Genomic DNA, 22,087 nt, shown 5'->3' with positions numbered 1-22,087 from the left:
ATATAAAATAATACATTAGTTACCTACCACTAAAAAATTTCCCAAACCTTCTTAGAGTGCAGCTGTTGTATTAGAAATGTATTTGCATTACCTCAGCCTTACAGTTTGCTGAAAGCCAATGAAATTTCAGAATAATTCTTCTCTGGGGTTTTTTGAACTTCAGATCTGGGGCTGCAACACTCGCTAGTCCTGGAGCCAAGCACAGTCATTTAGCTGGTGGGTGCAGGAATGGGAGGGGTGATACTAAGCTTTCTGACAGGTTATCATTTCTGCCCAAACTGTGGTCCAGAAGGGGAATGTGAATGTTAATCTTCTTGCAAAACCTTGCCATTAGCTTTACATCCCAGTGTTTAGCTTTCCTATTTTAGCTTATCATTCATCACCCAGCTCCGCTTCTCATTTTTGTTTATTTGAGAATGGTTTTACTTTTCATTTCTTGGATCCCAACTGCTACTGCTTTTTAAAAAAAGTATGGATTGGCACAGGAATTATGTTCTCCATAATCCCAATTGTCTGGATCATTTTATCTGTTATTCTTCACATCAAAATGTCACTTGTCCTCCCACTCTCAACTCTTAAAAGCTATTAATTTGCTTCCCTCTTCATTGGCCTTGTCCTTTTCTCATATTTGAAACAACATGAACCAAAGGGGTTACTGGAGTCATAACTTCTAGCATATCTGTCTCTCTATAAGCTGTTTTAGTCTTAGTCGCTTAGTCTTATGAATAGGCTTTCTTCATGAATAGTCCTGTAGGCACTGCTCCATCTCAGTGATACTGCAGTCTCCATGTGGATTTGAGCTACTCCTAACAGTAGGCTGGAACTTAAGGGAGAAAAGCATAATATTGTTGACAGTGACAGACCAATGATTTTTTTTTTTCTTTTCCTTTGGGATAGGAGATGCAAAAGGATTTGTCCCTCCATTTAAATTCTTCCCATGGCTCAGTTCAACATTTTTCCCTTAACCCTTTTCACAAACCAGAGCTGCTTCTCCACAGCCACTCCTTAACATCCTCACTAATGCTGGTGAAGCTTATGTTTCCTAACAGATACTTCTAGGAGGCAGAAAATATGATGATGAGGACAATTTTACTCTGATGTTTTCACTTTAGAGGCTGTAACCTGAGATCCCGTTAGATTTCTTCTCTTGCTGCCTAATGGTCAGTCAGCAAAGGGATCCGCCCCAGCACAAGGGACGATGCAGCCCACTCAGAGCTCTCAGGTCAACAGTTTTCTAGCAAGGATGCATTTAAGGGATGGCCAGAGCCCATTCAGTTTTATTGACAGAACCATAAATGCACGTTTACATGATCATTGGCCATAATATGCCTATTTCTAACCAAAGTTCTCAGCTCAAAATGAGAGCCTATTCAACAAACAGTATGGATATGGTAAACCTATATATCATAGAAACTGATTAGCTAGGTTTTACTGATTAGCGAGATTTATGCTTAAAATAGGTCTTTTTTTCTAGGATAAATATGTTGCAGTTTATAGTGGCTAACAAGTCTCGGTCTGCCACTACCAGCTTCGCTTTCTGTGCACCTGTCTTCTAAATAATAAATGGAAGGATGCAATTTGCAACAAATTTCATATGGGACATAAAAACGTAGACCAGATTAGGAGCTGCTAAGCAGCAATCCCATCAACTTGTCTGGAACATAAAGTCACAAAAATTGTAATTGCAGATTTCATTGTGGTATACAAACTGCTAAATGTGCCATAATTGGATGAAGTCATAACAAATTTATTAGCATGCAAAATTTAGTCAACGTATTTTGTTTGCGTTATGTTTTGTATAGTAAGGCAACACATATTGCTTTCACAGTCTCTCCACATTCCCCTCTCCTACACTAAAGACTAATAACAGGAAGAATAATGATTAAGATAATAATAATAATAAAAAATAATAACAGTTTACGTTTCCTCAGCTTCATGTCATAGAGGAAATAATAAAGCCTTTTCATTTTGTAGACAAGTTATGAAAAATGTTAGTGGAAACCTATAAAAAAAAAAGACCTGGGATGATTTACTGACTTTATGTGAAGAGTTACAAAACTGCAGGTGGACAAATTGCCATTCTGCATGTCAGGACTGCTGTTCCAGCCTTTCCTGAGCTCTGTACAGAGCTCTGATTTCTGCTGAGTTTCAGTGAGCATTTCTGCTACACAGTTTATTTGTTCCAGTTACACTGGGCTGGTATTTTATTTGTTAGCTATTATCTAGCCACTTCTGTAGCTATTGAAATGTTCCAAAACACAGAGAGGTGCAAACTGGGTCAAATGAAGTGAAATCATTGAGTTTAATGGCAGGGAAATCTAGACCAGGGAAAAAGTCTTACAGTTTTTAGCATACGCACAAACAGTTCTTTTTCTGCAAATTACAGTTAAATCCTTCTCAAACTCAGGAGAAACAAAGGTTTAAGTTAGAAATTGGGTTCAAAACCTCTCCTGATGGCCCCAATAGAAATGGGATGGATAGAGATTTTGGCAGTCTTAAAGCCAGAATATATGGTATTCGCTAGTCTTGGAAGTTTTAGCAGAAGACAGCCTTCAAAGTGAAAAAATGGTCTTGTAGAAACAAGCTTTTTTCAGGTTCAAACAAGTGTCTTTCTGCCAACAGAGGTTCACACGTTGCAACCAAATAAAATACTTCATCATCTCTTGATCAGCGTTTGTCTGTGTCGTGGTTTAACCCGGCAGGCAGCCAAATACCACGCAGCCGCGCGCTCACTCTCCCTCCCCGGTGGCGTGGGGAGAGAATCAGAAGGGTGAGAGTGAGGAAAAACTCGTGGGCTGAGATAAAGACAGTTTAATAGAACAGAAAAGAGAAATAATAATAATAATAATGATAGAATACACAAAATGAGTGATGCACAATGCAATTGCTCACCACCCGCGCTGACCAATAACCAAGTAGTGATCAGTACTTCCTGGATCACGCCTACCATTCATATACTGAGCATGACGTCACATGGTATGGAATACCCCATTAGCCAGCTGAGCTGGCTGTCCTGATTATGTTCCCTCCCATCTTGTGTACCTAGCTCAGTCAGTAGGCCTGGGAGCTGTCCTTGGACTAGGAGGGTACTTAGCAACAACTGAAAACATCAGTGTGTTATCAACATTCTCCTCATACTAAATCCAAAACATAGCACTAGCAAGAAATTTACCCCTATCCCAGCCGAAACCAGGACAGCCTGGCAGCTCTTGGGTTCCACTTCTCAGCACAGTGTTCAACTGGTATCAGATCTTGTCCTGTACTTTTTCTGTAGGTAAATAGGATAAGAATAGTCAGGACAGAGTTCAGTGACATGTACCAACTGTTAGCACTAGTTACCTTTCTTAGCCCTGATTCTTGATTCTGAGGGAGAAATGGGATCTGTTATTTTCCTACATTATTAAGTAAGGACCAATAATAGGATAGATGCTTATGGACTGATCTTTGAGCATGTGTTGATTTTCCTACATCTTGGTCGGGCTCATTGCATTGCAGAAAACAGCTGGCAACGGTCACAAATCTCCAAAGCATCAGTATAGCCAAGAGCAAGGAAAAAAGCCACTACTTAAGATGACTCCTAGAGTTCAGTCACTGCTTTGGGGAAGGCTTTGTCCTGTGAGCAGAACAGTATGGGGCTTTGCATGCGAACTCTTCCTGCATATGTACATCCCCTGCTGTGCGATAACATGTATTGGATAGATGGAGATGGCTAGGAACCATACATTCTCAAACTCATTGTGATGGTTTAGTTTTGGTCCCAGAACTGACACCTATTTTTCTAACTGGCAGAGCTGTGAAATACGGACTGCGGATGATTTATGCTTGTTATTAGAAGTTTTGCTCTTCTTTTCCTGTCAAAATTATTGCATTGTATTCCTGGTGCATCTGGCAGCAAGATAACATTGCAGTAAGAGGTGAAGTAACTCCTATAATTTATACATCACTGGAAGTGCCCTATTTAATGCCCTTAATGGAATTCATTGTGCAAGGAGCTGAAACAAAGAAAAATAAAATTACAGTTAGTTCACAGGGCTACTGTGTTCATTATGGCTCGAGACATAAAGGGAATATTTGTGCCTCAGTCCAATTATCCTCTAGTTCTATATGCATTTCCAGTACTAGAAAGATCGCTGGGTTGTCTTGACTAAGCCTTTTAAAATGTTTAGCTGAAATACATATAGATGTGTCTGTATGAGCTACTACAGGGTGAAAATTATGCTTTATTTACAAACTTTCCAAATGCTAGCACTTACCATTTCTATACATAAAGGAACTGAGGGGCTTCAGATATAGATTATTTTTTCTATAACTGAAGTAAAAATAGTTGTTAAGGTTATTTAATTTTTTTATAAATCATAAAGCTCCCCAAAGCAACAGAAAACAAGTGTTGCATTTTTCCAGATTGCTTTATTGTGAACTTGAATCACTTCTTTGTCAATAGACTGAGCTCTTAGTGTCTGTCACTGTGAATTACAAATATGGCATTTCTCATTTGAATTTGATCAAAAAGAATTTTTTCCTAAATTATCTAAGAAAATGGGGTCAAAAATGATGATTGATCCATTGTACCAACACTGAGCTCTACTCTTTGCCAGCCACGTCACTGAAACATGGGAATACTGAGTAGAATTGTAGCTTTCCAGGATTTTCTAAGGATTTTCCTACATTCCTAAGGATTTTCATATATTCCCAGTGTTGGGAACAGCTGAAAACAATAGCATGTGCTGAAAGGAAGGGGTTTCTTTCACTCTAACAAATAATTTTTCAATAGTTTAGAGAATTCTGATTCCTCAAATGTATTCGGTGTAATTTTGGCGGTAATGGCTGTGTTCACACTTGTATACATCCCTTCTTTGTGTAACCTCAACTGGTACAGGGGATTTGTTATCAACATGAAATTATTTTAAAGTTTATTTTTTTAAGCACACTTTAAGACAAAATGCAGCTATTGTTAGCTAAACATGCCTTTTAAATATGAACAATTAAGTAGATACTCCTTGCCAAACATAATGTAATTCAAAGAGAGGTTTAATACATAGCCTAGAGATGACAGCACAGGCTAATGCTTTCTAGCATGTATTAATTGCAGTCACAGCGATATGAACATATCAGAAGGCAGAATATGAATGGAAACTAGGGAGTTGGCTTTTTTCCTGCGCATAATGGTTTTCTATCGATGTAGTATCGGCGACTCACTATGCTCTAAGACTGGTAAGAAATACCGACATCAGGTTGCTATAAATCGTACAAAGCTCTCTGTTAACTTGCACAAGACCTTCTCCACTGGTGCGTGTGATGAACGGATTTCCTTGTGTGTGAATTTTGAGGGTGCATTCATATTCCAATCATATTCTTGCTAAAGTTGGATGTTCACTTCTATAACGTGTGTAAGAATGGCAAACATTCATGGTGTAAATACTGGGGTTGTTATTTGTATGGCAGTACCTAAAGCTCTACCTCATGCTTCAGACATATGCAGACAACATGAAAAGACAGTTCAGAGAAATTTATTAAGCGACAATTATTAGTACTGCTGTTACATGTTCAGTGGTTTGGAGTTAGACACCTCCACAGCATAGACAAAACCAGATGGTAATGTTTCTAGTAGTTTGAAGATATTTACTCATTTTATAAATAATAATTTAAGAAAAATGGGCACATTACTCAATGCACCTGAAGGGGTGGCCCATGAAAGAAGGCTCTGTTATTTTTCTTTCTTTTAAAAATGTAAAACACCGCTTATGACTCAGTTCTGAAGGTATATACAGGCAAAGCTGAAGCATGTGATCCTGCTGCGATACCGGGACGTGAATGCAGAGAAGCAAACCGGGCACTCCACATCACTCATTCACAAACGCATGTGGACAATAGAATCGTAGAATCATAGAATCATTAAGGTTGGAAAAGACCTCTAAGATCATCAAGTCCAACCGTCAACCCAACACCACCATGCCCACTAAACCATGTCCCTAAGTGCCTCATCTACACGTCTTTTAAATACTTCCAGGGATGGTGACTCAACCACTTCCCTGGGCAGCCTGTTCCAAGGCCTGACCACTCTTTCAGTGAAGAAGTTTTTCCTAATGTCCAGTCTAAACCTCCCTTGGTGCAACTTGAGGCCATTTCCTCTCGTCCTATCCCCACTGACTTAGGTGGAAATCCCTAGATTTTTCAGTGCTTGTCTGGATCATGGACAATAACATGTCCATTAATATAGTGTCCTTTTATTCAGGTGTAGAAGTGATATGTTAGTCAATCAGAGGCAAGCGTACAATCCCTGCATGAGACAGTGTGAGTGAGAGGAAGCGAATGGAGAGAGGTTAGAGCGAAGGGTCACAGTTCTGTGGGCAGGGTTGGAGGAGAGCAGGAGAAGTCTATTCTCATTCAGCACACACTGAGGTGGAGGAATGTGGTCTTGTTTCATTGTTGAGGCTAGAGGACGAGAGGGAATGGCCTCAAGTTGCACCAAGGGAGGTTTAGATTGGACATCAGGAAAAACTTCTTTACTGAAAGAGTGGTCAGGCCTTGGAACAGGCTGCCCAGGGAAGTGGTGGAGTCACCATCCCTGGAAGTATTTAAAAGACGTGTAGATGAGGCGCTTAGGGACATGGTTTAGTGGGCATGGTGGTGTTGGGTTGACGGTTGGACTTGATGATCCTAGAGGTCCTTTTCCAACCTTAATGATTCTATGATTCTATGATTCTATGATTCTATTTGGGGAAAATTACTTGTCTCACAATCCATTTAATATTCAGTCTCTCTTGTTTTCTCTCTCCTTCCCCACAAGTATATGCATACGCTCTTGAGAGCTTACCTTCCTGACTTTGCCTAGAAAAATTTGGAGGAAACACTGTTGCTAGCATGTAAGCAGTTGCTTGACCTATTCTTTTTGCTACTTCCAGATAAAGAACCTGCCTTACAGACCATTCCAGCATTAACCAGAGAGTGAGATATGTCCCGGAAAAAAAAAAAGAAATAGATCTAACAAAGTACAAAATTACTGAATAAGGTGTTACATAGACCTTAAAGAATTAATTGACTGCTAATGCAGTGGCTTTGTCAGAAAAAATGAAATTGGATCTATGGCCATGCTCTCTTAAAGAAAGCAGTCCTGATTTTCAAGACTGGTATTCAAGATTTTCAATAATACAACTAATTAAGTGCCAGTTTCTGTGCAGTTTCTGTCCCTAATATGTGAAAATAGGTTCTAGGCAGTTCTAAATCTTTCGTGATTCTTAGTTATTAGCCAGAGAAATAAAGATGTGTGTGCTCTGATAGCCTTTACTATGAGATGTTTCCACCATTTTCAAAAAAGGTGTAGATCTTTTTAATCTGGAATCAAAGAATCACTTAACTGAAGAACAGGATGTAAAATACCCTTTTTTTTTTTTTTTAACTATCATGAAGGATTTTTTAATGTATATTTCAATAGATAAACTATATCATTCATTTAGATGCTAATAATCTTTCTTTCTTTCTTTTTTAAAATACAAGTCAGATCTTACCCGTTATGTGGCCCATGTTGATCATGCCAGTTGAAGTTTTCTGAACTCCGATAGGGAGTAATCTCTATTTTGACTTCTAAAGTATGGTCTTTCCAATTTGGGATGGAAGCACAATACACAAGTAAAGTGTAAGAAAACCAGCACAGACCTGTCCTAATCTGCATCCTGAGAGAGGAATTTGGTTTTCAGGTTATTTTGTAAACATTAGATTTACTGAAACCAATTAAATAAAGCCAAATAAAGATTATGTGGATTCTCGAAACATTTCCATGAGTGGATTTCACACACTGACGTTGGTTGAAAAATGCAGAAAATAAGTAAACTAGTAATTGCAAAACTGAGGTTTCCAGAAATAGTTTAGTAATTTGCTGACTTGAGTGAGACTTTTGTCTTATTAAATAAGGAATTCTGGAAAGGCAAAGGATTTGCTTGCGCAAGGATGAAGTAAATAGCTGATTGAGTCTGGAACAGGTTCCATTAATTTTCATGGGAATCTGCTTAAAAATCCTAAGTTAAAGTATATAATCCTAAAAATTGGTCCTTTGAATCAAGCTTACATGTAGAAACAAGACTGCACGTAGATTGTTGACATAAATAAATGAGTTGTTCTGGTTTGTTTGAAATTAGACGATGTGCTACTGGTGCCTTGATTAATGCAAGCCCATTGGGTTCTTTGAGCTACACTTCATTCTGGTTTGATTTGCCACATCTAGTGCATAAATTTTCTTGCATACTGTGTTGTGGACACTGAAACTACTTCTTGTCGTTTTGTAATACACATGCATTGAATTTGCCTCTTTTTGTAGAAAAAAAAATTTTCCTCAGGACTATTTATCATCCTTGTTTTTATGGACATGGTAGTAGAAGAAAGGCAAAATTTTGCAAAGGTGTAAAAAGGTTTATAGCCAAAATACTGGCCTCAATTAACACGGTATTGCTCAACTTCTACGCCAAGACTTTCTCTCATACCACATTTGAACAACGCGATGTTAAATCAGGTCCTTAAAATTCTATAGGAAATTTGCTTTACCTCAGCTACTGTTTGGAGGACGGACTAGACAGAAAGATGGAACGTGATGCAGCCACCCCTAGCAAACAGGGAAAATCCAGTTTTGCTAAGGAAGAGGGAAGCTGGCTGCACTGCTTGCAGGACACAGGGCAGAGGCCAGTGCTTTGCCTCTCCGAGTTTAATGACACAGGACGCTGTCTACTCCAGCGCTCTTCTCCAGCTCAGCTTTCCCGCATTCAAACGGGAATTACAGGTGTGTAAGGAAACCATTGTACTTCTAACTAACCATTTGCAATACCTGATAAATTCAATTCATATGGTGTTACAAAGTAGTTGGTGGATGCCAGCTGCAGCTTATCAACTAATTACCATGTTAACAGACTGCTGGCAGTGAACAGGGTTGCTTACCCCGCTGCCAGACAAAGGAGATAAGGGCAAATGGTAAACTTTTTGTTGGTGTTTTCTAGCGATCAGTACAGTGTGAATTTTCATTATCTTTTGCATACCTAGTAGTAGGACCGTTGCTGCTAATTTTCAGCTACTTGCGAACACCTAATTTAAACGTCTGTGGAAACATTGGGGTTTTTTAGTGTGTGACTAGTCATTTGACAGCCTGCAAAAGTGGCAGGTGAATGCTGACAAGTTTGAGAACTAGGTATTCTCTAAGGATATTGCTCATAAATGAAGCAGGGAAAATTCAAGGAAAAAGTAACCTGTAATGAGGATGCATGTACCTGAAATAGTCTAACCTTAGGCTATCTCCTTCTAACTATATAAAGACCTGAATGAAACCTTGTTCTGCTGTGCTGACATGCTATTCTGGCCCATAGGTTTCAAAACCAGCACTTCTCCTGAGGTTAAGAGCTGTGGTCTAGATTTGAGACCTTGACAGTTTAAATGTAAGCTGGCTTAAACAGTAGATTCTGACCTAGATACAGCACATGTTGTGAACATACCCTTTAAAAAGTTACAGAAAAGGGATAAATGAAAGGAAAGATGAAAGCATCAAGAACATGAGAATCATATTTCAAAACAAGACAAAGTTTTAGATATCTCCATCTTTTTCCTTGTGCTAACATCAGAGACACCAGTATTGTTTTGTAGAAGATGATGAGAGAAGCAAAGAAAAACAAGGTGATCTTATTAATTTTAATAATTTTATAATGAGAAAAAGAATATTAATTACATCAAGTGTAATTTATATCAATCCTGAAATCCATTTATCTTTCTCTTCCCATCCCCAGAGAAGCAATATAAGGTCTTGGCAGCAATACGATTCAGGCTGAACAAGTGTAGCTATACCTGCAAGTTGTATCCGAGCCTTTGTTCAGCAGGCGTAGTTTGGTATTTGTAGCGGTCGCGTTTCCAGTGTGTGTGCATGTATATTCTGGATGTCTTGAAAGCTGGGCCCCTTCTTTTCCCAGGCACATTATCAACTTTGTCAGTAATGGATCTGACTTGATGACAGTGTTTAGAGCAAATTGAATGCAGTGTGCTTTCAGCTCCAACATTCAAGCCATATATGTAATATTTGAGGCACAGACATTTCTCTCTTCATGTAGTAGCTGCTTAGTGAAGGAAGACAGTCAGGGAATCACCCACGGTTGCAAAGATGAATGTGGGTGTCTGCACCTGCAGCTCATTTCATGAGCAAGAATCATTCCTTTTTCTGCAGGCCAAGCCATCGGATTCCTCACTCTTTACAACTACATTTTACTGTTCCCTTGCAGAAAACTGGTTCCTACATTAGGTGGTCTGGGTTTTGGCTTTGGGTTTTTTTGCCTTTTTTTAATGACATGATAATGATAAAAATAGCAAGCAATGAAACCTTGGTCTTGCAAAGCTCAGTGGCAAAGCTTTTGCTAAGTTCAGTGGGGCCCAAATGTCACTGTCGCTAACACTGTAAGTTTTGGTACAGTGAAGCCAGTCTTACAGTTAGCTGCCAACAAAAATTTATATTTCCAGTGTCCCTGCCCTTTTCTTGCCATAACAGTGGTGTTCATCTGAGTCTTCAGGGAGCTAGAGCTGCAGGCAAAAGATACTGGTTTAGCTGTCTGAACGGGTTCCCCATGATTATAGCAGCTTAGCTCTAGCTTGAAAACATGCTCTCAGTAGTGTAGTATTTGGTTTTTGTCTTCCTTATGTTATCTTATTTGCAAAATCATTTAATTTTTTTCCCATTTAGGAATCCTTCAATTTAAAATCTAGACCACCCGCTGACTCTGCTGATCAGTCAAAATTTCTGAAGCAAAGTAAAAAATTATCAAAGATTTCCCAGAACACACACAAAGATGGGATAAATTACTCATGTAGAAAAGAAAGAAGCGGAGATGCAAAGGTGAATGACAAATGTAAGAGTGGGGTAGGACTGACAGCTGAACTGGTAAAAGGAGAAAGGATGCATATTGGGAGAGGAGGAATACTAAAAGAGGAGCAATACAATTGAAATTATTAAAATATACTAATAAAGAGAATAAGAGCACAGGCATGAAGACTGCTAAAAACATTAAGTGATATATTGGTTTACATTTTCCATTTTGGCTAAAATTAAATTTAGTTTTGTGGAAAATGTCTTCACAAAAGCTTCTTATTAAACTGTGTGAAATATTCCCCTCAGCTCTGCAGAGCATATTAACTTACAAAATCCATCAATTTGGTGTGGTCTATCAGTTGGCACTGTGCTACCAACTAACCTATCTCCCTTTACACTTATGTTGACATTTAAAGAAGATTGCGACAACAACCCTCTCACCTCTCAACCACAGGAAAAAAAATGTTACTTGCAAAACCTGCAGTCCTAAGGAGTTTGTAGTATTTGTAAATGATTTGAAGGCAATATATGGCAAATCATTGCACTTGGAAATAAACACTATATTCTGTGCAGAAACAACGTTTAGCTTCTTAGCAAAACAGCCTTTTTAGCTGTGGATGGTGTTTCGCTGCTAGACTATTTTTATGACCACCTAAGTTAGTTAACGTCTCTTTAGAGGTATTTTAATGCATTATATCTTTCCTTTGGAGAACCTTCGAGATTTCAATTTATAGGAAGTAAAGAATCTGTGTTTGCGCACCAAAGACTAAAACAGTTACCTTAAAAATTTTCTCTTAAAATCGTTTGAAAGTAGGTTATTGTCTTGTTCCCTCAAGCTCAGTAAGCATCTGACAGATTTCTTAGAACAAATGCAGTGGGTCGAGATGGCAAATGTAGCTACTCTGCTCATAAGCACCACACCTCTCCATCACATCACAGTGTGTTGTGTATGCAGGTCTCAGCTCCCGATCTCTTTGAATCATGATGCCATTATGATCAAAGAGTGTAGAGCAATGCACCTAGTTTTGTGGTATCTCTCTCACGTGGCTTTGAATATAGACTGTTCCAAGTCTGATGAAAGTTTGTCACTGAGCTACAGCAGCCACATGTGGAACCATCTCATACTCCTCCTCTCCCATGACAACTCAGTCGTTGATGGACATCCCATGGGGAGCCAGTTCGTGCCTTCCCTTAAGAGCCACTTGAGGCTCAGTAGGAAGGGAGCAGGCTGAGATATCCCTGTATTCAGATCAGGGTGGGTTTGAGCTTAGTCTCTTGCACAAGTGTACAGCAGATCCTCATCCTGGTTTTGCAGTTGGGCTGCATCTATCCCACCGGATCAGCAGAGGAAGCACTGAGATTTGTTTTTCAGACATACTCATTTTAATGAGGCATTGAAATTGCAGTGAGCTCAGAAACCAGTTCACCAGAATCCAACAATGCTACAGAAAGTCGACCACAAACAGGTCTACAATGATAGCACACAGAGTGAAAATTAGTATGTGTCCTGTAAATAATTGCCTTCATGCCTCATTGCAAATGCAGTAGTTAAACATTCTTGTCTTGTGAGTAATTTCCTATTCACAGTTTGTGGGAAGGCATAAATGTAAAGAAAACAGGTTTGGGGTCCTTCTGTTAGGTTTTTTGTTTTGAAGTATGCTAATTTCAACTCACGAACACCATGGGAGCCTGCAATTCCAATTTTCTTTTCACAGTATTAATGAAAACTGGGCACTGAAAATAGTCAGATTTTTCCCTTTAAATTTTAAATCACTTAGAAATACAGTCAAGAATAATAACTTTCTAATCCATTATTACACAATGTAAAACTGTGCTCAATTGCTATTATTTCATGCAAAGTTTTTCATAAGTGGTAGAAGAGGCTTTTAAAAATCAATCTCTTCTAAGCTGGTCTTTGAGGCAATCCAAAAAGGCTGGTTGTATGCAGTTCAGAGGAAGAGTTGTTCATCAGAGAAGTTGTTTTAAGAAGGGATCATTGCACCACAAGATAACTTTTATTTCCTCTCACTGTTATGGCATGGCCTGAGCATGGTCTTTATGATTTTCTCTTGTTCCTAATCAAACCATCCTCAACTTACTATAGATTGTTTCAGGATTCTTGGGGATGACTTGTTATTCTTAAAAATTGGGGTAATTTTTATGACATTTAATCTTAACATTCACCTATAAGGTATTTAGCCTCTCATTTACAATAAGAAACTTTATCTGGGATGAAGTTAGTGTCTTTTTGATGCTGCAGACACTAACAGAGACTGCAACCGAGTAGCAGACAAGGTTACCTGTAGACATACCTCTGCTGCTGTGCCAGGAGCCAGTGACTTTGCCTGGTTCAGCTGCCAAGGTGCTGGGAAGAAAACAGTGTCATGTGTTTCTCAAAGAGTTGGGAAGCAAAGAGCAAGATTTCTGTAACCTTATGATCTTTACTTGTTTTCCACTGAGATCATCTGTTGTCCCTTGCAATAGTTCCTGTCTTTCAGGGGAAAAGAATCCAGGTAAATTCCCCTTGAGTACTCCAGTCTTAGTCAAATAAAGGTCCTACTTAAATGGAAGGCAGCTGTTTCAGTGATGTTATGTATTTCAGAAGAAGTGTAGGCTGGCCTTTTCCCAGTGGCCTTTTCCTTCCTGTCTCAGAGTAGGACACTTGCAAGCGCTCCATTAGCCTTTCCTACCTAAAATGCTCACAGACAAACCCATGTGCTTTGTAAAACTTTCCTCTTATTTCCTTCTCCTTCATTTGTCTTGAGAGGCCCTGCTAGGTTAGAAGCATATTTTAATGTAAACAGAAGAAAAATAGCAAGAAGTCATTTCCCTTGCTGAACTGCTCCTTTTACAGAAGTCCAAACAAATGTAACAACAGATGCTTTGAAAATGTTGTAAGTTTAAATAACATTAATGTAGTGGTTGAATATTGCTCAGACAGATGGGATAAATGAGATAATTGTGAAAACATTCTTAAAAATAAAAGGATGCCATCAGGTGAAAGGCAGGAGTTTAGGTAACGTTGAAAAATATTCCTTACATGGTTTTTTTTAGGTTGCAATGTTAAAAGAATGTTTTCCTCTGAGCAAGCTGTTAAGTGTCATTTAGTAGACATTAATTGTAAAGTTAGTTGACGGCATTTGGCCCAAATGTCTCTATTTTAAAGAGAAAGAGCAGCTGTTATTCCATCAGGTATTGACAGAGTTTACTCAGTTGCTTCTATTATTTCTCAGACAGAAATTAATTTCCTGAAGTCATACATAGTAAGATAAGACTTCGTCTCACTTTCATTCGTTATGGAAATACTCAGGAGTCTTTATTCTGCAACAATGCATTCTCTCTTGTAAAACAATAAATGACACCCTATGTGTAAAAGAATTTCTCTTTTCTACAATAGCTACAATGAAGAAACAGGATCTAAAAGAGTCACTGACTACTTTGAGACAGACCACATTTCTTAGTAGGGTAGCATCTACCCTGAAATGAAAAAAAATCTTACAGCCTTCTGAAACGAAACTTCAAGATCTCTTCTGTAGTCATAGAAAATACCAATTGTAGCAACTCATAACAACTAGCAACTTTCAGAGGGAAAAAAAAAAAAAGAAGTTAAAATACTATTTGTCACGAGTGACAGTTTTCTTGAGTCTTACTGTGGTGCCTCTGTTCTTTCAGCCAAATAAAATGTCACCTTCTTTAAACCTATGTTGGATAACTGCCAGGAAGTGGTGTTTCAACAGTAAGAACACAAATCACCAATAAATAAATGATGAGTAATACCAAGGTGGGGAGGGAACTTAGTGCTTTTTGGGGTTTGTGGCTTTTTTGCTGTCTTTTATTATTCGTAGGCCAATTGTGGATGTCTGCAGCTGGTGGCTGCTTTTAATTCTGGTTGTCCAAACTTGCTGCAATTTTTTGACCAGTGTTGATAGTTTGAGTGGCATTACCTTTAATGTAGCATCCTTAAAATCATCATCCTCCTATTATGTCTTTACAGTGCAAAAAAAGTGACTATGGGGCATAGTGTGCTTTCATGCACCTTGAGCAAGACACTTCTCTAATACACTTCAATAAAATGCTAGTTGTAGGCAAGGCCTGATAAAGCTAACATTATGAATATATCGTAAAACTAGTGTTTAATAATACTTTTAGTTAACATTTATATTTTACTGACTGCCTTGTTAGCCATGCGTAATGATTTAAAATGTGGTTTCTATAAGCCAGCCTGGATGCTTAATGAGAGTATTCTGCACTGCTCAGTGGGAAACCCTGGTTCACTCACTGCTCTTTTCTTGCTCCTGAGCTCAGCCAAGGCTGGCAATGCTGAGGGTACACGGCCTCTCAGGAATTTGGAAATGCTGGTATAATTAGAGGAATTTTGCATAGACCCAGGTCACTTCATTTTTGTCCATGATACTTGCTAAGTTACTGAAGAAGATCCATCTCAGCTATTGCCACTTAAAGTGATTCTATACAAAGATCTGCCTCTCCTCCTTCTGCAAAATGCAATAAAGAAAGGAGATAATAGGAAATGCATAAGCATTGTGTGTGCTGTGAGCATTTAACCTAGAAATTCCTCCTGGAATTAGGCTTTCATTCCACATGGCTGTGCAAGGGGATAAAATGTGCCAGACAACACAATAGTTCCTATCAAGAAGACTTTACAGTCTGAAGACATAGGTCAGTTCAGTTCATATCACAGCTGAAAAGACCAGAGTCTGGCCTGAGAGGTGGGTTCTTAGAAGGCTGAGCCTTTGCTCTGTGCAATTTGAGTGTTTTTTTTCTGGGCATAAAGCGTCGCTTGAAGGAATGTCTGGTATTGGCGTCAATGATGAAAAGAGGGAATGGGAGAAGTTGAGTGAAAAAGTGCTCTAAAGTGTAGCCATATTCAGGGAAGACTCTGAATTAGAAAAGAGAAGGTAGCATTGGATAGCTCTCTAAAAGTAATAAAAGTAAATATAATTAATTTGGGAAAAAAAGAAACAAAAATGTTAGAAGGAAAGGAGAAATTGAGAAGCTTGCTGAGGGAAGTCTAAAGGAGAGCTGACAATATTTGTAGCCAACTTATTGACTGCTATCATTTATTATTCGGGGGAATTTTTATTTTTTCCCCCATTCTGTTTGGTAGTTCTTATCATCACTGTCTTCTCAGTAAGTACTATAGTGCCACTTTTTCTTCTTTACAGAAGGCAAGAAAGAGAGAGGGAGGGAGTGGGAGAGGGAGATCCTTTCCTCCCAGAGGTTTGCGTTCTAGCATTTAAATCGTGGCACACCTGTTATTCCAGATTATTTAGGCATTCTTTGCTTAATAACAGCATTTGGAGAAACTATACTTTTGAAGGCTAACATGAGATTTTTCCTTGCTGTCCTTTTCCTTGTTTAAAAGCCTGTTTACTTGTGCTGACAGACCTGAGAATGGAATGGGCTGCAAACCTAAATGTTTTCAAACCGGTAGAGTAGGGTACGTTGATAGGCAGTCCTGACCCAGTGAGTGCAATTAGAAAGATGCATGTTTGTAGCAGGTAGATATGACTAACTCCTCAATGTGCAAACTCAATAATAACCTCTCCCTTGTTTCATTATCTACCTACAGCAAATCCTACCAGGGCAGGAGGAGGAAGGGAGTACCCTGGCTCGTCCGAGGTGATTCGTGAATCCAGCAGCACAACAGGCATGGTAGTTGGGATCGTGGCAGCAGCGGCGCTGTGTATCCTCATTCTCCTGTATGCTATGTACAAGTACAGGAATCGAGACGAAGGATCGTATCACGTAGATGAGAGTCGAAACTACATCAGTAACTCAGCACAATCCAATGGGGCTGTGATCAAGGAAAAGCAGCCCAACAGCGCTAAAAGTTCCAACAAAAACAAGAAAAATAAGGATAAGGAGTACTATGTCTGATCTCAACATCTAAAAGAACGCTTGTATAGAAATAGTCTTCATTTTATTTGAGACATAATACAAACTTATTTACTTTACTTTTTATGAAGCACATTCAAAAACAAACAAACAAAAAAGACAGGGAATGCAATCAGAAAGGAAAGACTGTTTTTAAAAACAAGCATTTCATGCTCTTGTTTTTCAGAAACAGGAGCTGATAAATTCCCTAACATCCACAGTGTTTTCATTTACTCTGCCTGTCTTTATGTTGCTGGAACATTTCTGAAAGACAATGATGACACCACGCATTCATAAAGCAAGGAGTATTACTACAACATCAAGGCACAATATGAAACAAAACAAATTAAAAAAAACAAAACAGAAAAAAAAAGAAAAAAGAAGCTACCTATGATTCTGGATTTAGCCAAAGTGCTAGCGCTTTCTTGAGAAGTAAGTTAGTCTTATTGCCAGAGAAGACTGTCATTATATATGGTGACTCAACATGCAAACATAAAGAGTTTGCCGTCTGGTGCAGTGAAGCAGTGATTGGAAACTTGCATTTGAAACAAAGTGCTGGCTTTTCTGAAGACTTACGTAGAAATACTTTCAAAAAGCCCCTTTCTGGTTGTGAGGAAAATAGTACGGAGGCCTTATTTTCAAAAACAAAAACAAAAATCTGGAATATAAGGCACATTTCCACAAAAAAAAAAAAGAAAAAAACAAACGAGGGCATAGATGCAATCATTGGGAAATTTTCATGCACGCTTAATATGTTATTACATATGTTTATATAAAAACACATCTATATGTGCTTTCTGGACTGTGATAAGTGATGTTTTATAGCCTGTTGTATAGAAAATGCAAACTATATCTGCTCTTCAGCCATTTTTGGTAAACTCAATGTTATAAGTGTTGCTAGGTATAGAGAGTTTTATGACATCTGGAGCAACAGACATACTTCATTTTTTTTGCAGCCATTATAAATTGTCCCAGACTTCTTCCCCTTTTTTTTTTTTTTTTTTAATTTACAGTGTAGTGGTTATACTAAGGGGGATGTGTATGAATGTATATAAGAGTCAGCTAATTTTTTTCTTACCTGTACAGCCTCTATTCTGTTGCAATTAAGTTTTAGTAGTTTGTATGAAAGAAGTGGACTAGAAAGCAAAGATATCTCTCTACTGTAATTTGTCTTCTTCCTCCTATCCCCATCTCTTGCTCCTGATATGCATCAATGAAGTTGATCAGAATGGCCAATTTTCCTAGAAATGTACATTCATTAATTAGCTAAATATTTAGTGACTTAAACTGGCCTTTGGCTTCCAGTCAAAGCTTCACTATTGGAGAGCATGGTTTGCCTTACAGAAACCTTGTTCTTAAGAAATTATGAGAATGATGAGTTTCTTGAGAATCTTAGGAAGTATCATATAGTGTTTATCTGGCATTCAGTTATATGAAGGACAGCTACTACAGCATTGGGTGGTAAAAGATCTAAAAAGACCCATTTTAATTATCCAGGCTGATTCTACTGCAGAATTTACCCCTTTCTCCAAAAAGGAAATAATCTTGAGGTGCACGATAGTATTTTTCAATGGTGGGCATTCTGACATATGAAGAAGTATTTTTAGCTAAGTTGATTGTATTGCAAGACATCATAACCAGACAAATATAAGTTCATCATGTTTTAAAGTAACACACAGCTTTTCTTGCATATATAAAACACTAATGCATTTTAGTTAAGCATATTAAATATAATGCTGTAATTTACATGTTACCTTTTTTTTCTAGTATTATTTCATTAGGTTCACAGCAATAAATCATAGCGTAACATTTTATTTACACGGAAGTTCAAAGGGAGTACATCAGACAGAAAGAGGGTAGTTCAATAGAAGTAAACCAAATCATTGGAAGGCCTCCTGGGAGGGATATAGATGTTCACACTTTACAGACAGGAAGGAGGAATTTAAAATTAGCTTTAAACAACAGGCACAAAACATTTTGTTGTGTGTTATTCACTGTAGCTGATGAAAAAGGCTGGAAACTGGTACAGCTATCTATCTGGGAGTCAGAGCACTTTAAAAATACATGTAGCTGACATGAAAACACCTCTCTTGAAGGTTGCCAACCACATCGAGGTGTGTCATGTTGCATTTGTAAAACAATTTTTTAATTTCATTAGCATTGACACAAAAATGAGAACAGGTTCACAAAATCCATCTGATGTTCATTTCTTAGATTGTTGTTCACCTCTGGCATTCATAATTTCTCCCACCTTTACAAGACAGCTGTACTCAGGGAATGGCAGGGTCGGGTATACTGGAGGTCATTGCTGGAAGCAAGAGACTTCAGCTGGAGGGGGGAAAGAAGAAGTTGAAAGCCAGGTGGTGTTCAGATTTCAGTGCTTGAAGATATTTAGAAGAACAAGAATAATCTGATGACAGGAGACTGGACATGACGGAATATGGTTTGGGCGAGATGAAATGGTCTTTTCTGCTTGGTATTGATTGCATTAATGACATAGGATGGTCAGGTCAACTTCCAGGCAGTTTGGTAGATTAATCTTTAACTAAATCCATACATCAAGGAAAAAAAGGTCTGCTACTACTATAATAAGCAAACACGATCTTAACACTGTTTCTGAAGGTTCTCCTTTTTCCTCTTTAATTTCATAATTTAACAAAAAACAAATATGGATGTATCAGAAGTGCCAGCAAGTGGATTTAAAATTCCTTTTTGTTTAAAAACAGCAGCAACAACAAACAGACATAAACCAACTACCTAACATAAAATTGGATCCTTTCTCTATAATAACCTAATTTGTTTGACTGAGATGGCTTCATTTCTATGACTGTATTGTGTTGCCTTTTTTAACAAAACACTAAATAACGTGTGAAACTTTCAACCCTAAGACATCGAAGAGAGGCCCAATGCCCCTAACCTTATAGTGCTTTCTGTGATAGATATTTACGATTTTTTTATTTGTTGCAAGGCCAATTTATTCATTATTGGAAATGCTAAGCAAGTGGAATTTACTGTTTTGTTAATAAAAATGTTTCTTAATACAAATGCTGGCTTGTTTCTTCTCTTGCTCTTAGATCTGGAGCACCTGTTCATCTTAAAGCAGAGAAAAAAAATGGTAAATTGGTATGAAGTTACAGACATTCATGTCAGGAAAAAATTACCTCAGAGCTCTTTGTACACTTAAGTGAAAACCTTCTACAAGTCTTGTGTTCAACTGGCCCAGTTAGAAAAGTATGAATTAGATTAATGCATTGTTTGGTTTTGCATAGAATTACTTCATTTGAAATTTTCTAGTTTTTGGTTTGGTTTTTTTTTTAAATCAAGACATTAAAACTTGATGTTCCCCTCCCCCTATGAGTGAAAAAAGAATTCCCTTCCTTTTCCACCACTTTCTTTTTTTCTGGTGGAAAGAAGATGGCAGAAGGTAAGGTAATGGGATAAAAAGTTGAAACTGAAAATATTTTCTCTTGTCTAGAAGATGGTTTAAAAATTAATGGAAAAATGAACGTATTTCAGGTCCTTGAAAACATTCCTAAATAATAATTACAAAATTTCAACTGGAGCTAATCCATTACATAAGTACTTTCCTATTTAGCATGGCATTTAAATCCATGGGTAACTTCAAGCAAACATCTAATCCTATTGATTTAAGCAAGTGTCTAAAGTTGCCTAAATGTACTGCTGAATGGGGATGGAGTTAAGCTTTTGCATATAAACTCCAAATAGAATTTAAGCATGTATCTTCTTTAATCACATCAGTAGCTTCTATGACTTCAATGGGATTTATTCATCTGCTTAATTAGGTATAGACTGAAGTATTTTAGGTAATATAAGTTCAGGAATATCTGGAGAAAACAGCCCCTGTCTTCCACTGGTATAAAACAGTTCATAGTTAAATTTACATTCTAAACTGCTTTATACTGGGATTAGTACTTTTGTGTGTGTGTGTGTTTAAATAAATACTGAACATTCCATTTAGGAAAATGCTTTATACACATGTAAAGGAGCTGTAACAATAGTGATTTTTGTTCTACTACAAAAATCCCACATTTAATTTTACACTTTTTAATTCTACACTGTATTTGTTCATTTTTTTCTTACATCTATACTGTGCTCTCCCTTTCACGAGAATCCTAATGGCCTCTCGGTACCTGCACCATCCATCATCAGCTAACCGCTTTAAGTGGTGGCCTCCATAATCAATCATCACTGTGGCCAAGTAGCTAAAAAACCTTCCAAAGACGAGGAAAAAAGAGAAAAAACTAAACAACCCCCCAAACACAACATAGAACAAGGGAAATAGAGCACACATGTAGGCTGTAAATGACAACTATGTTTGTCAATTCCTCTAAAATGACTTCTTTATAGTTCAACAAAACAGTTTTAAATTGGGTATCTAGGTATGATTTTCATATTGATTATAGAAATTTGCTGCTAAGTTCAGTACGGTCCTGTTTAGAGGTGCTTGGAAACATTGTGCTGGGGTAAGCCAGATCTGTCAGTACAATTTTATTTGGAACGAAGGCTTTATTTTAAAGCGCTGACTTTATTAGAGTCTGTAAGTATTTCAGCGTTAAAATGTTGGGAGTGGGGAGAAAGAGAAATCTACACTGCATTTAAATCAATTTATGAATTGATGAATTCTTGGGGATGATAAAATTGCTTGCCTGCCAGCCTCTGGTTTGTCTGGATGGTCTATTCCTCCTTTGATTGGTCATTGCTCTCTATGATACGAGAAGCATCCCCCGGGGGTTAAGCTTTGAGCTAGAAATTCCAGAAAAGAAAAAAAAAGTAATAGAGGTCTGCTCAGTTTTGTGAGGTGCAGGGCCAGAACTCACCCAGTCCTTTACCCACTTTGGAGGCTTCTTCCTACTCAAGGTCTTTGACAGGCTTCAGCCATCAACTCTGACTTCTGGAAAAGAAAGTATGGCCCCTTGCCTTTCTCAGTTACTCACTACCATGGAAGTATCTTCATTTGTTGTTCAGAAGAAGCAGATTTCCATATGTCAGTGCTCCTCCAGCAGGGCGGAATTGTGGTAGACTTTGTGTTTTTTTAAAGAAAAAACATGGTGACATAAGGGGTAGAGTTATTTCAAAAAGTGTGGGATTCTCAGTGAGTAAATTGCCTTTAAGGACAGTAATTTCATGCTGGCATACACTTGAGAGGTTTAAAAATCCAGGCCAGTAATCCTCAACAACATCCTTTCTGTAAACAATAAAGGCATTAGCTCGTTTGTCAGCGAGCGCAGGAACCGACAACACGGCTATCAAAATGTGAACGTGTCAGTCTGGTCGCAGCAAATAACACAGGAAAATGGAATCTGGGCAGCCAAAAATAACCGCTGGCGCGCTGGCTAGACTCTTATG

The 22,087-nt window shown here is 38.1% G+C and overlaps 1 long non-coding RNA gene across 1 annotated transcript in view; it reads left to right on the top strand.

Moving 5' to 3' along the window:
* Positions 1-19,765, top strand: part of LOC104079117 — a 21,683-nt gene extending 1,918 nt beyond the window's left edge. Inside the window, exon 2 of the long non-coding RNA XR_683546.1 lies at positions 16,416-19,765. This is a non-coding gene — a long non-coding RNA (uncharacterized LOC104079117). The remainder of the gene's footprint in view (positions 1-16,415) is intronic.
* Positions 19,766-22,087: the final 2,322 nt, after the last annotated feature.

The sequence above is a fragment of the Fulmarus glacialis genome, unplaced genomic scaffold (assembly GCF_000690835.1).
Source record: "Fulmarus glacialis isolate BGI_N327 unplaced genomic scaffold, ASM69083v1 scaffold7247, whole genome shotgun sequence".
Classification (NCBI taxonomy): domain Eukaryota; kingdom Metazoa; phylum Chordata; class Aves; order Procellariiformes; family Procellariidae; genus Fulmarus; species Fulmarus glacialis.
The sequence above is the reverse complement of the archived record's forward strand: the minus strand, read 5'-3'. Positions and strand labels throughout refer to the sequence as shown.